The sequence below is a fragment of the Rissa tridactyla genome, chromosome 1 (assembly GCF_028500815.1).
Source record: "Rissa tridactyla isolate bRisTri1 chromosome 1, bRisTri1.patW.cur.20221130, whole genome shotgun sequence".
NCBI classification, from domain to species: Eukaryota; Metazoa; Chordata; class Aves; order Charadriiformes; family Laridae; genus Rissa; species Rissa tridactyla.
The window spans coordinates 196,014,407-196,030,976 of record NC_071466.1 but is presented as its reverse complement, the minus strand read 5'-3'; positions in this window follow the sequence as shown (position 1 = coordinate 196,030,976).

Below are 16,570 nucleotides of genomic sequence, written 5' to 3'. Positions count from 1 at the left end.
AAGCTAGCATTTATTAAAATTATGTAAAAACAAAATCTTCTCTCACCAGTCACTTGCGTATTGCAAATAAAGACTAAATTTAGACTCTACGTGTTACTTAAGATCACATAGCATTTTAATTACCTCAGTAATCCTTGTAAACTGCATGGGACTGCAAAGGTAATGGAATTAAACACATTCACTAACTACCATCTAAATCAAAGCTTGAGCGCAGTGTCCCATGAAGAGAGTGGAGCACTACATAACTTTCCGTAACCAATCACTGCTTATTCAGAATTTCCAAAACAGATCACCAGATTCTTTCCATCTGGTAGCCAAATCTATAGTTACCTGGCTTATATCATGCCATCAAAATCTTTCAAATGACAGAGGGTATAATGGAAAAAAATAAAATAAAATAGACCCAATTATTTTCTCATTAAGATATATAGAAGAAAGAAGTAGCTTTGCTGCATTTGTTTTAATGCTACTAGTGGTAGAAGTATTACGCTGCAAATGCCTTATTTCTATCAAAGAAGTACAGCAGACAGTTCTCAGAATCAAAAATAATCCATATTTTCTTCTTCGAGAAAGAGCAAAATGCTCTTTTTAACAGCTACTGACTGGTGGTTACTGCTGCAGACAGTGTATGTGCTACATGAGCTATGGATTAGTAATGCCTTTTTTCATCCTGTTTAATCTTCTGTTCTGTAAGGCTAATACAGCAAGGTGCTGAGTACTCTTTGGCATGTGCTGAGTGCTCCAAGCATTACCTGTGGATCCTTTCTTTTACAGCGTTTTTCAGATTTGAACCTTTGCACTTAGAGGCATCCCAAGACACATCAATGACATGGTGCCCTTCATTACAGACTTTAAAAGAGTCACTGACAGACATTGCCCTCCTGGGAGACGTTGGAACCACCAATGAACTCACAACTTCAGGAACAAAATATAAACACAACCTATTTATATTAACTTTGACACAACCAAGAAAACATTAGAGCCATTTGCTAAGCATTCTTTCTCTTAAGATGAAGGAGAAAAAGAGGGAAAATAAGTGAAAATATTAATTGTGCTTAGTTTTCAAAATTTCAGTTTTCCCTTCTTTCATTCTTCCTTTTGTTGGCTTCCCATTTTTATCAATTTGAGTATAAATTTTAGCTCTAAAAACTAGAAAGTCATAAAATACATATTTGTTTAAAAAAATCATCCTTTCTTTCAGTGTATGCTAAAAATTACGTGCCTGTGTATGAAAGCTGGCACTGTGATACTAGGTCTCAAAGGTTAAACTAAAAGACTTCTTCAACTGAAAGCAAAGATGGAAAGTGATAATAAAACTAAATGTGTAGCATTCTCCTTGTATACTGCAATTACGAATGAGAAGTGCCAAGGGTCGAAACTCTAATGTAATGATTTGTCGGAAAGCCTGTGCATAAAAGAAATTCTGAACACTTCAGCAAAATTCTGTTGTTCAATGACTGTTGTGAATGCCTAATGCTGATGCTTTAACAAGTGGGTGATTGCAAACTGACATCCTCTAGGTATAAGCTAATACTCTACTTCCAGTTTCATAGTTGCAGTTGACCATATTAAAGAGCTGTTAATGATTAATTCTCTCTAGTAGCATTTGCTGCTCTTAAAGATGATGACCGTGATCCTATGAAATGAACATGTCAGTTGCACGCAACATTCAGTCTTACAGTTCATAAGGTAAAACATCATTCAAATACAGATGAGGATTAAACCAGAGACTGATTTTATGAATTGATTAATATAGAAGTACACAATAATTATTAAAATAAATATGTCATAACCCAAATAGTACTGAATATTTATACATTAAATTTCACAGATGTGTTCAACAAAGGGAATAGACAGCTGAATATTTTTCTAGGTAAGAGTGGCAGAACAGTGTAGTTATAAAATATGTAAAACATATTAGTATTCCGTGTTGTTATTTACAACACATATCTGTTTCTGTTTCACATGTTAGCCTCTACATTGTGTCCTTCAGTGAATCAAAAGTGCCTACTGAAGCAAAAGACATTTGTCTTACAAATTTTAAATTCCTGATGTATAGGTCACTTACGTTGACCGATGTTATTTTCTTACTGCTTAAGTCACTTCTCTGCCATTCCAAATTGGCACTCAGCATTGCCTTCAGTAGAAATGTCTTCAATATTTGATGGTATATAATAGCAGACACAACATTAGATAACAAACTTGTTTAAACCTTGTGGTTAACCTTTCCTGTTAAAAATAATACTGTAAAGCCTCTATGGCCACAGGAACTGCATAGCCTTTGCTGACACTAAAACAGGCCATGATTATTGCTGAAGGCATCTGACCTAGCAAAGTTTCATTGAAAATAACAGAATAACTAGGATCCTGAAGAAAGAAATATATTTTAATGTTGTTTTATGAAAGATTCTATATCTAAAATGTCTTAGCAGACTGTGAGAATGTAGCCCATTTCCTTTTATTTCTTCTTGCATCAGTTTCAGTATTATCAAACATAATAATTCGATGGCTCAGTGTTTGAAAACTTTTTGTATTGCATCCTATTTAATAAAATATTAAACAGAAAACTAACAAGTGAAAAATTTGCACCCATCTCCAAAGCACAGAAGAAAAAATCAAAACACTGATATTCTTTTCAATGAAGTGATCCCATCAGAGTTTAAGAGAATAGTATTTTTTGTATTAGATACTAGTGCTTGAATTTTCAGAGCATTAGCAAAAGAGCAAAATATGCCAACATAAGACCAAAAAACTCCTATAGTTTTCCCTTACAGGAAAGACTTTATAATTTACAAAGAAAAGACTGAAAAATAAAAAAAGCGGTTCAAAGTTGACTAATAACTGCTGTGTAACTCTCAAAATGTATTGTGCAAAAATCTCAAAAAACAAATACATACTTACAGAAATCCAAATATTAATTTGCATTTTTTAATTAATTCTGTTTTGTCATTTTTGAACTGCTTCGTGCTTCCTTTCACAAATTTTCCAATGATGTGTTTTTCTGGAAAATGTTCATAGAGTGACCTTAAAACAGTTGCAATTATTTGTGGAAACTGAATTTTTAATATCAAAGTAGAAAATACGTGCAGTAGAACAATTTGTATGCTACGTAATCATGGAAAAAGAACATGGTATGTTATGTACTATATCGATGCTATGTACAAGTGATGCATGTTATTCCACAAAACAAAATGTTAAGGAAGAACAGAACAGAGTCAAATAATTTATCCTGATTTCACTGATATTTCACTAATGGAGATGTTGTTGGTAATTTTTTAAATAATTAATCACAATTTATAAGTTTGCCTTTCATTTAAAAAAAAAAATAAAATCACTTATTCATGGCTGAGTCTAACATCTATGTATTTCAGAATATTCACCCAAATGCACAGGAAAGCTCTTCACAGCAAGACAGCCAGCAGTTTCTTATATTGACCTAAAGAACAAGAATATTTTTTAGAAGCTTCTGAGTTTTCATTGTTTTTTCCTTCTTCCTTTTCTTATTTTTAATGTTTCTTCCAAAAGTTAATAAATCATGTTGTCCTAGAAAACATATGGTTCATCTTTATACCTCACACCTGTTGTCTGCCTGAATATAACATAAGCACAATTTCAACTTTCTCTTCACAAATCTTGTAGAAACACTGCAAGCTCTCTTTTTTCATCTTGGGAAAAAAAGTATGAAAATTCCTATGAAAACACCATTGCAAGACCTCTAGACTCTTCACCAGCTTCATTGCCTTTCTTTGTACGTGCTCCATCATCTCAGTGTCTTTCTTGTAGTGAGGACCCCAAAACTTAACACAGTACTCAAGGTGCGACCTCACCAGTGCTGAGTGCGGGAGGACGATCACTACCCTAGTCCAGCTCGCTGCATTCTTTCTGATACAAGCCTGGATGCTGCTGGCCTTTTTGGCCACCTGGACACACTACTGGATCATATTTAGCCGGGTGTCAACCAACAACCCCAAGTCCTTTTCAGGAAAGCCAGGAAAGCTGGGCAGCTCTCCAGCCACTCTTCCTCAAGCCTGTAGCCTTGCATGGAGTTCTTGTGAACCAAATGCAGGACTTGGCACTTGGCCTTGTTGAATCTCATACCATTGGCTTCGGCCCACCAACCTGGCCTGTCCAGATGCCTCTTCCTACCCTCGAGCAAATCAACACTCCCACCCAACTTGGTGTCGTCTGCAAACTTACTGAGGGTGTGCTCAATCACATTGTCCAGATTGTTGATAAAGATATTAAACAGAACTGGCCCCAATACTGAGCCCTGGGGAACACCACTTGTGACCGGCCGCCAACTGGATTTAACTCCATTCACCACCACTCTTTGGGCCCAGCCATCCAGTCAGTTTTTTACCCAGTGAAGCTTATGTCCATCCAAGCCATGAGCAGACAGTTTCTCACGGAGAATGCTGTGGGAAACGGTGTCAAAGGCTTGACTAAAGTCCAGGCAAACAACATCCACAGCCTTTCCCCCATCTACTAAGTGAGTCAACTTGTCATAGACGTAGATCATATTTGTCAAGCAGGACCTGCCTTTCCTAAACCCATGCTGACTGGGCCTGATTGCCTAGTTGTCCTGTATGTGCTGTATGATGGTACTCAAGATGATGTGCTTCATAACCTTCCTCAGCACGGAGGCCAGGCTGACAGACCTGTAGTTCCCTGGATCCTCCTTCCAGCCCCTCTTGCAGCATAATTGCTAACGTCCAGTCAACTGGGACCTCCCTGGTTAGCCAGGACTGCTGATAAATGATTGACCACCAGATCCCTCAGTACCCTTGGGTGGATCTCATCCAGTCCCACAGACTTGTGTATGTCTAAGTGATGTAGCAGATTGCTAACTATTTCTCCTTGGATTATGGGGGCTTCATTCTGCTCCCTGTCCCTGTCTTCCAGCTCAGAGGGCTGGGTGCCTGGAAAACCATTGGTCTTACTATTAAAGACTGAGGCAAAGAAGGCCTTAAGTACCTCAGCCTTTTCCTTAACCTTTGTGACTATGTTTCCCCTTGCATATAATAAAGGATGGAGATTCTCCTTAACCCTCCTTTGTTTGATAGTGTATTTATAGAAACATTTTTTATTATCTTTTATGGCAGTAGCCAGATTAAGTTCTAGCTGGGTTTTCGCCCTTCTAATTTTCTCTCTTCATAACCTCACAACATCCTTGTAGTCCTCCTGAGTGGCCTGCCCCTTCCTCCAAAGGTCATAAACTCTCTTTTTTCCCCTGAATCCCAGCCAAAGCGCTCTGTTAAGCCGGGCTGATCTTCTTCCCTGTCCACTTGTCTTTCAGCACATGGGGACAGCCTGGTCCTGCATTGTTAGGATTTTCTTCTTAAAGAATGTTCGGCCTCCTGGACTCCTTTGCCCTTCGGGACTGCCTCCCAAGGGCTCTGTCAACCAGGCGTGTAAAGAGGCCAAAGTCTGCCCTCCAGAAATCCAAGGTGGCAGTTCTACCAACAGAATTTCATCCAATGGGCAATGAAAGAAGACTTGTGCAGCCCTGAATAAATCTTGTGTTAGACATCTTCCTTTTTAGCAAGCTCTGGGCAGTTCCCTCATTAGCATACAGGATCACTGAATGATATTTTCTGAATCACCTAAAAAACTCCCTTCAGTCAATAGAGAAAAGTATATAAACTAAACATCTCCTATAGAAAATCTAAATCACCCTCTTGCAGCTAAATCCTTACCCTTACGCGCTAAAACATCTATGACAGATATTTTTAAAAGGTGTGTTGAATCTTGACTGGTTTGTTCCAATATACAACAAAATATATATCTCTCCTCAAGAGTAACTGAGATCTTTTTACTGAAAGTAGTCTTCTGATACCAATGGGAATTTAATCCTATTTTACTAAGATTATAATCTGTTTTTTTTTTTTTAAATGGTATCACAGTCTACAAAAGGAGTAAAGTCTGCATATCTTGGCACAAGTATCCTGTGTTCACTAAAGCAATCTATCCATTATCTACAGCTAAATAAGAGCTTGCCATACAATGTCATCCACTAGTTAGTTGTTTTTATTAATTAATTTAGACCATGTACACATTAATTAATCTAGATCATGTAACGTATATTTCTCAGGAACATTTGTATTTCCTGCTTAACTATACAATTATTGATAACCAGGGGAGCTGCAAGTAGAGAATAAAGGCAATATACTGTAGTGAGTATAAAAGTTTAATAATTATTTTTTCTATATTAAAAACTAATATTGAGTTTATTACACTGGAAACTGTATATGATCTTATAATATTTATACTAAATTTTTGCAGTAAACAGCTGAAAGTAAGCCATTTACTTTTCATGGTTAATTCTTTTAACTTTTCTTAAATACAAAACAGCACCTGCAAATGATAGCAAGAAGTTTTTTCAGAACGTGGTCACTAAACAAACCTCACTTTTATTTGAGATAAATATTATTTTGAAGTTTACTGAAATTCAATTGCAGTATAGTTTTAAACACAAAAGAGCTTTGCTTTACTGTGTTGCTTTTAAGACTTATTAGCCTGTGATTTACCATTACAGTAATCTAGGTAGTGATTGCTTTCCATATTCTCAAGACTATTTTTAAGCTCTGCCAGTGAATACATAAAACCTCTGAATGCATTAAGGTTTAATCTTCACTTGTCCTGGAATTTCTGGAAATTTCAGTGTTTTTACTGATTTAATTAACAGACAAAATCTGTTTTTCTAGACAGCATTGCCTTCTGAAAATACTGTTGTGATTCTGTAATACCACAGAAATTTTTCAGACAGCTCCTACACCAGTAAGCAGCTTTGATTTCTTGCTATCTCTTTCTACCTACTTGTCCTTGCCGTGTTGCTAGTTTGAAGTAGATATAGATAAGATTTTAGATAAGATCTAAAATAGCTAGCTGGGATACCTCTATCTATATTTTGTGACAGCTCAGGATTCAGCATTTCCTGTGTAGCTCGGCTGATGAGTTGCGCTTCGCTGGGATCCAGACTGCTCAGGATGTTTTGCTAATAGTATCTGAGTTAGCAATATAATCATAGCTCACATATATCTGCAGTACACAATTCTTTGTGGTAAAGTACAAGCATATCCTCATTGCTAGTTGGTGCAGGGAATAAACATACTAAATCCTAAATAGTAGCCATTGTAAGACAATAGAGTGGAAGGCAACAATATTCTAATTTTAGCAATTATTATAGGAGTGGAATAATCTTGTACTAAGAAAAAATATTTTAAAATGAGTGGCTATGTCTTTTTCTGTCACTAAAAATGGTTTCCAATCTCTTCTTTTCTGAATGCAAGTAAAGTAATATTCTGCCCTACACATATCTACATGTAATTTGAGAATACTAATGTACTATATAGAAGAAAAAGGTAAATAAAGGGAGAAAGGTTGGTTTCCAGTTCATTAGAAACTCTGTGGCAGAAAATCAATATTAGCTAAATGGAGGACAGAAAAAGTAAAGGAAAAATCTGTCTCAGAGCTTCTCACTAAAACCCCCCCTATGTACGATTCATTGGCAATTGAAAACAAACTATTGTATAAGTCAAACAGTACAGTAAAGTCATATGAAACTTAGTAGAAACCAATGTTTTTCTGCAGAGTTTTAAAAGCCACAATCAATTTTTGTGATTCATAAACTCTCAGTAATTATCAGGGTACCACATCAGAATTATCAGTATGTGTCGTTGATGTATAAAGAGGAAGGAAGTGGAAAGGAGCTCTTTGAATGAATTTCATTCCACGGTAAAAGTTTGATTTTGGTAGTTTGATTCCCAGATTTGGGAGATGGCCTGTTTCAAGACTATGAGCACCTCCACAGGGTCCTTCTCTTCCATCTTCTGATACAAAAAGAAGAAAATAGCAATTGCTTGGCAGGCTTTATGTACGTCGAATGTTTCTCTGTAGAGACACTAGTCTGATAGGCATCAGTGGCAAAACTTCAATTAATTCTACTGAATTCATGATGCTATCCTTAAAGTTCAGTCTAAAACTAAATACCTTTTGTGTTTTGGTTTGGTTTGGTTTGATTTGGTTTTTTGAAGCCAGACTATATTATACTGCCATTAAATCCAGGTTGGATGTCATAAAACTATACCCTAAAGTCATGCAGAAGTGTGTGGCTGAATGCAGGAATTTCTGGGTGAGATTTTATTGCCTTTATCCAGTGGGTCAGAACAGACCCACAAGACTACTTTATGACTTAGGAAAACTGCAAACTCTTTGTTTTCATTTTTATAAAATAAAGTTTTTACAGTACAATCTACTATTGGATTTCTTGATACATTTTGGTTTATCATCATCAAGAAAAATCTGGAGTTATCTTTCAGTAACAAAGTCAGAAATCAGCTTTCACTTAATTACTATTAGCAGACTATCACTTTCTGTATTAATAGTATTATCTTTTTCAAATAAAGACAGTTAAAGTGATTTAAATGATTACCATTTAAAACAAAACAAAACAAAACAACAAAACACCAACAAGCATTTTCAGCAGCAGTTACTAAATGCGAGTAATGCAAGTCATGAGCAAGTGAATGAAGCACTAAAACTTGGAGCATAAATCTGGAACAAAATTGCATTGTTGACCCCTGGACATGAATGATCAGGACACACCTTTTGGAGCATGAGAAAGAAATAATCTGTGTATTGAAAGGTCAGCAGTTGTAAGCATTAATATTAAGTGTTAAATTAAAAGTAAATTAACTCCTGATTCACCCAGAGTGAATTTAAAATCAAGACAGATCAATTACCAAGGGTTGACCTGTGTATGTGTTTATGGCCTAAAATACTACAGATATTTCACATACTGATTCAAATGTTACTGGAAATCGCACGCATCTCACACATCTTTAGCCATTGAATTGCTGTGTCAGGTACTCATCTAGTCTCCTTCCAAAGTGGACAGAGTAACACAGGCACCTTTAGAAGATGATTCATACTGTCCTAAAATAGGTGTCTTTAGTAGGATGAATGATCTTCTGGAGGCAGCTGCTTGAGGGACCATAGAATAAATTATGGCATTAGGCATAAAAAAATGCCTAACTTTAACAGCAAAAGTTAGGTAAGGTGAATCATACCTCAAGTGTGGTCATTTTTTAAAAGGTGCCGATTTTTTTAATAGTGACTCTAAACAACTTTTGATAGTATCTGATAATATAATTTCAGTATGTCAAAATTTAATTTTCTTTGTAATTTTAGATTTCCATTGGGAATAAAGATGTATTCTGTATTTCAGCAGAAGCATTTTGTGGCGGTTATTATGATCTCCTTATAAAACTGTTAGAGGACATACCTGATTGATTTTTGAGTCTATAGTCCTTTTGGGACAAGACCTGAAAGGTTTTTAGAGAAAAAGCTGGGATTAATCCATATTTTGGACATAGTATTCCCCTGGTGTAAATCACAGAGATCAAGGCTAGCGTGTCTGTCTATCAGATCTTTAGATCCAGATCATAACTCCTAGGTAGTGTCATTTTCCTGTCAGTGCAAGAATGATTGCATTTAAAGAGTAATTAAAGAAGAAGCCTTCTTTCTCCAAAAATATTAGTTCACAATACGCCTTTATTCCTTATGTATATTTAAGGAATAAAGGTGACATATTTCTGATATAGTTTTTGTCTTAATTTATGTGACCACGGACTATCATTTAAAATCAGGAAAAAAGGTGAGTAAGAGCACAGCAATAACAAAAAGCTACTAGAGTAATTCTGTAGCAGCTGGTATGTTATAAAATTGTGTGATTTCATTGTTTGCCTTTTCTACTGATGTTTGGCAGCCATAAAATAAAGGACCAAGGAAAAGCAAAATTGCAGATATTTCTTCAGATCTTGGCACCCAAAGTAACTGAACAATTGATAAATGAGATAACACTATATGCTCAGTATGGAAGAAAGAAAACACGTTTTTCCTTTACTGGCTTGGGGAAACAATAAGGTCACATGAAAAATGAAGCATTAGAACCAAATGGATTTTAGCTTCAGTGATTGCCACTGCTGGGAATTTTACATTAAAATAGTTACACTTACAGCAAACTGGCTGTAGATAATGACAGCTTACTTCTAAGCGATTTACTTCTTTGAATAATTCACTGTGACTATAATCATAAAAAAGTTTGGAAAGTAAAGAGAGGTGAGAAATTTAAATTAAAAAAATGGAATAGATAAAAGCAAATTTACGAAATTATTCTTGAGCTGAACTACTTTCTTTTTTTAGCTAAATAGCTCTTTCTCTACAAAATCGAAAGCAAACCCACAAAAGCTTTAGGGTTTGTTTTTCGTTGGGGGGGTGTCTGTGACACACATTTAAGAAATAACTATTCAGTGTGAAAAAAGAAGAAAGATAGTAGAAGATTCTAGAATGGGAGTCAGTGTTATGTACAGAGTAGGTTTAAAAAAGGGTTCATATTTTCTCTTTTTTTACAGTGTCAACATTGAGGCTAATCCTTTACTTTAAGATAGGTAGCCAAATGAAGATAAACAATGCAACTTCATTTTTTATCCTTAGTATGAGCAGTCTTCTTGTGTCAATTCTTTCTTCTCCTTTTTTCCATCCATTTTCATTAACCACTGGTCAATTGTTATTGGTTTGCTTTATTCTTGACAGTGTTTCTTATTGCAAGTTTTCTGTTTCCTGCTGATTTTGATTCACTTCTCACATTGACAAATAACACTTACACTGGACACATGAGGCATGCCAAAAGGCTTCATTTGACATAGAAAACACACTTACAAAAAATCTATTTTTATAGCCCACTATCCTTCATAGTGGTTCTTAAATGATCAGGATGAGAAAATAGATCACAGAAATTTACCTGATATAGAGTTACACGATATCATTAAAAGAGATCAAATAAAATACAAATGCTTAGTTTCAAACTCATTTTATCCTAAATGCTAAACAATTTTCCATTCAATATTCAGTCCGTAAATATAAATTCACAAGTAGCCAAACTAGTACTACATCTTGGCTACTGTGTCAAAGAAGAACTTAAAAACTCTATAGTAGGAATCATCAAACAACTTTATCTACCTAAACCCTGAGTATCCAGTCTAGTCTAGTTGTGTAGGCTTCCTCTGTAGTCGCTGGAGGGCAAAGCAGCTTTACAGGGCAATTTATATCCTGAATTAGGTGTCTGAAGTAGATGGGATGCGCTAGTCTCTTTGTCTTCACTGATTCTTAAGGGAGGCTTCAGTTCATGTCTTATAGTACATGTATGTGTTCAGTAATTTAAAGAGTTATGTGATATATATTCTAGTCCTAAGATTGTTGTTAGACATTGGTTTACTACTCTGCACCTTAGCCATCTGCAAGGTGGATGCAATACGATCATGTCCCATTTGCAAAGCTGTCTCAGAAATATGGGAAAAAAGCTTGAAGAGATCTTACGGGTGAATTTTGCTAGTCTTATCTACTAGTTATTACCCTCACACCCATAACTCACATACAAACACCTAATAAAATGCGTAATTTGTTCCTTTTCAGAGCGCAGGATACCTTGGTGAAAAGAATTGTTGTTAAGGTCTTACATGATTGTGGTTGTTGCTCCTTCTTAATCTGCAGTGTTTTCATGGGTATAACATACAGCCTTTTGATGCCTAGTGAAGGAAGTCTGCAGAATGAAAAACAGCTAAGATTGCCATGATAGCGTAAGGGATTGTAGCAGCTGCAACGGTCGTACTTCTCTCCAGACCCAAGGAAGGATATTCTGTACACTGATCACTATTTAAAGAGGTTGCATAATTGAAACAGTCAAACATTCATATGGTAAAAAGAATCTTTCTGAAATAACCACTGAAGTTATAGTTCAAGATGGCTTCATGCAGGCTTTTCTGGAACAGGGATGTCTCCCTAACTTTCCTATCAACAGTCAACGTATAATTCATTGAAGTTAAAAGAAACTAACTTTAGCATTCTTCCTATGAATTTCAACTAGCTCTGTCATTTCATAATGAAATGAATCCTAGCAGCTTAAGATTCTTTATTTTAGTTCTTTATTACAATACTTTTTTGCAACTTTCAGTCTTTGTGTATATATCATCGTATGAGTATGCTATGTAAACTTTATAATTTTTAGAGGAATGACTTAGGACAACAGAAAACAGCAAACAATTTTGCTAAATACTCTACAAGTTCTCTTTTATTAAATTCTGTGATTTTGACTTGAGGTTTACTTGTTTTTTTGTTGTTGTTGCTGTTGTCAGCTGTTATTAGTTTCCTTAAGAAGTCAGTTTACATGTAGTTGTGAAGACCTGAGAGCTGTTCAATGTTAACTGACAGTAGATATGGGAACAATAAAAAATCTTTACCAAAATGGACAGTATTTTTACCAAGAGTTACAGACTGGATTTTCATTCTTGAAACAGTTTTACCTCTGTAGACTAGAGCTTTCTTTTTTTGATTCAGTTTTCCTTTCTCTCAGTTTCTTTTGACATTGATGCCTTCACCACTTTTCTGATGGAAAAAACCCCTTTCTTAAACTGGGGAAGTAAGGACAGGTTTTCTCCCATGCTTTACAGAACAAGCTACAAACAAATAAAGATGTTTTCATTTCCATGCGAAGCTCTTTTTCCAAACTGAACTTCATCTAAAGGGAATTTAAATATAAACTAGCTGCCCAATGGCAAAACCTTTTACCCAGAATATTCTAGCATAAGCAAAATCAACAGTATTTTTAGGTTTTTGATTCAATATTCCTCAGTCACTGAAGTTTTGATCATGTTTCCAGTTTTGTCATGAGGTTTTATTCTTTCCTTGTCTGTACTGCCTGATAGGATAGCACAGAGAATGCTCAGCACAACTAACTATCCTTTTGGCTCACCATAAGAATTTTATAACCTACTATTGCCAGCAAAGAGACCTGGCTACACATATCTTTTGAGGGCTGTTTAATCTTACTCCCCAAACTAAGTAATACATAGGTTTTGTGATGAATTTCAAAGGTAGCTCCTGTGTCCGTGCTACTATGCTGCTAGTCATACAGGTACAAGCAGGTATAGTATCTGAGGGTGCTCCCCTGAAGGATCTAAAGGAGCTGAGCCAAATGCCCAGGAGGAAATCTGTTGGGCACACTGAGCGCTCAGATCTCACAGAATTTCAATAGTTTCATACACAGAGGCAGCTAAGTAGGTGGAAACATAGTAGAAGGAATTTTGTCATGGAAGAATGATGGGGGCTTGGAACATGGCAGGAATAAGGAAGGGAGATCAATGTTTGTGGCAAAGTGGGTGGCACTTTTGGATCTACTACAGTCTTTTAAGGTACTACAGTTTTTAAGGTAGAATTGGCATGTTGGGCACCTCCTTCCCCAGAAGCTAATAGCTAATATCAGTCTTGGTCTCTACAAAAGACATCATGAAGGCATTTCTAGCCAGCTTCACAGTGAATGTGTTCAGTTCAGGCAACTCTTTGCTGGCTGTTCTGGACACATACTGGTTAGATGTGTAAATACAAGTTTCAGGTACTTCAATTGGTGGTTGCCTAGCAAGTGACAATAAAGTGTATAACTGCTGGGTGGAGAAGAGGTCACACAGTAAAACCTGCAAAAGAGATCATTCTAAGCATGTTATGACATAACCTTCTTTGAAAATTGATAAGAACATATTGTGTATTGGAATCATATCCACCTTTAATTAGCTGTGTCCTTCAGTTTCATTTTTTACTTCTGTGATGACCAAAGACTGTAATATACCTGCAGTTTGAAAATGGTGTGACAGAATAACTGGCAAAAAAATGAGCTGTATACCTTCTGTGACATATCACAATAGGCATGTAAAAGGGAAAAAAAAATGTTAAATTGAAGTTCTTTTTTACCCTATAAACAAGTGTTAGAGATTTTTTTATGGTTGTAAAGGGAAAATATATTTTATGGGTGAAGTGGTAACATTATTATTACTATTAATATTATTACTGCTACAATTATTTCCCTGTACAGTGTAGATTACACATTTTGTTTCATGGTGATAAATCACAATGTTTATTGTTGAGTGAATAATTTCATTGCTCAGGGAAGATACAAAAATTGGCAGTTCCTTCTAAACACTTTTCCTTTGACATAGGAATTTCAGATACACCTACTAGAAAAAATCATGATGCAAACTTTATCTTTGTATTATTATTTTTATTATTTAAAATAACAATAATAGTGATAATTTAGAATAACAGTTTTCTGTGCAACTCTTTTTTTTTTCGGTATCAGTAATATAAAGTACAATCCAAGGTCTTTCTGAAATTTCAGTCATTTTTTCAAACTGGTGGTGCTTAAAGTTCTCTTTTTCCTGTTTCGCCCTGAGCATGGGTTGAATAGCTTCATTCAGATAATCAGGTAAATTTAGACACCTTATGTATATCTAAGTAATATAGGTGTCCAAGGGGAATAAGAATATTTATGTGTGGTATCCCCACCTGACTCTTATTGATTCATGTACTATGAATTTGGTACTTGAAAAACTAATATTCTGTAGAGAAAGAAATGGAATTCCTCTTTAGTCAAGAAGGTTTTTTTTCTTAGTTTTTTTTCCCCAATGTTTAACAACATTGTGTCATTGGTGCCTTTACCCTATACACTAATGAATACATGCAGCTATATCAAACCTACTGTATAAATGAATCTACCTTATAAAGAGTAAATAATAAGGATTAAATGAGCCATGAAATGCCAGGAAAAAACATAGGTTTTGTATCACTTATTTCTATTTTTATGAACTCTTCAAAATACTTACGTTTATATGTTTACAAAATACTTATGTCCATATGTTTACACACAGAATAGATTTAAGTAAAATATTTTTTCTGGAGCCAATTGGAACTAATCTGCTGCTCATTTTGAAGTAGCTTTATTTCTTCCATGACATAGATGTACAAGCAATTTGTATACCAATCAGTATTTTCTCTCTTCTCCACGCATACAAATGAAGTTGGCAAGTGTTGAATTTTAACATTTAAAACCTTTAGGCACACTGCTGTCTACTATATTCTCAGGTCCAAAATTTGAAGGCCAAACTTCTTACACATAGTATAGAGAGTTTAATGCCTACAAGTAGGATTCACAAAAGCTAACAGCTATGAGCTACCCAAGATGGGAATACCAAGTCATGGAAGCACTCAGAGATAGGTATGGAGAACACTTGATATTATATATTCTCAGTAAAGTATTCTCTTCAGGAAATAAATATCCGATTCCAGGTCAGCTGTCAAAAAATTTCTGCTCACAAAACCTGCAGATAAAGAGTTTGGCCTTATTTTACTCAGCAGACCAGAGTTCATAGCACTTGTCTAGGAGAGAGGAATCTGTTTTCAAATATTTGTGCTTCCTGATTTTGGTTTCTGATTGGATCAGAGGGTCGAAATCAGGTCTGTTTGAATTACAAATAAGTGTCCTAATCATTGAGGGGCTGGATAATCTGGTGTGAGTTTGTCTTGAATCAGTTTTACTGTGTATAAATTATTAAATATTCACTGGCATAGGAATTGAAAGAAACTTCTCCTAGCATCCCAGGGGAGTACCCTAATCACCAAGATATTGGATATCCTGCTGTGAACTCCTCTCACAATTGAAGCTATTTCTCTTTGTATAAATAATTAAACTGAATTTTGGAGCAGAAACTTGTAACCTGACTCTTCTGTATCCCAGGAGAGAACACCAACCAACAAACTGTACAATCAGGTTTGCAATTTCTCCTTCTCTCTCTCAGTCCCATTGAGTGTTCAATTATTTAATAGGGATTGAAACAGTCTCAGCCAGAACAATTACTAATTATACTGCAATAGCCAATAGTCTGGATGTAAAGATATTGCTTGGGATCTTTAACTTTTTAAATTAATCTGTCTTTATAAATTGGACAAAATAGGAATTTCGTGATCCTAAATAATATGATTTGGGCAAATGACAGTTTCCACTGAAATCAAGTCTCATATAGCTCAGAATGGAGCCAGTAGGTGGGAGGAGACAAACTATTGGAAAAGACATGGAACTCTCCTATAAGAATGTCTAAACTCACAGTGATTCTGAAATTGAGGAACAATACCTTCATTGGGGCCATAAAGGAAATTTAAGAAACTGAGAAGGAAGTAAGAAAATGGAGGCAGAAACGGATTTAAAACTAATGTTTTTTAATACCAAGAGCTGTATGCAATACCTCTAAAAATATGTATTGAATATATATTCCAATAATCTCATATTCATCGATTTATGTCTATTAATGGTAGATGAGTATGTGAGCCTCTTGGTGAGAATATCTAAAATACAAAAAAGATATTTGTGTAATTAAACATATAATTTCTGTACATGAAATCAGATGAAAAACAGAAGGCATTAGCAAGCCTGAGTAAACAGAAGGAAGTATTCAAGACTATTGTTTTAAGCAATTGAGAGTGATATGTGATTTTCCAAACAAGGCGAAGCTGACTTCTAGCTTTAGCGGTTACATGTATCAAACTTACGTGTAATTGTCTAAAGTGCAAAAGCTTACCAAGCAACTGATTGTGAAATGTAAAGTATGATGGGTTAAATTTTGTATATAGGTAAAAATAAAAATCATAGCTGTATCAGGCTGAATTACTGTTCCTAACTTTTTGGGCTTTG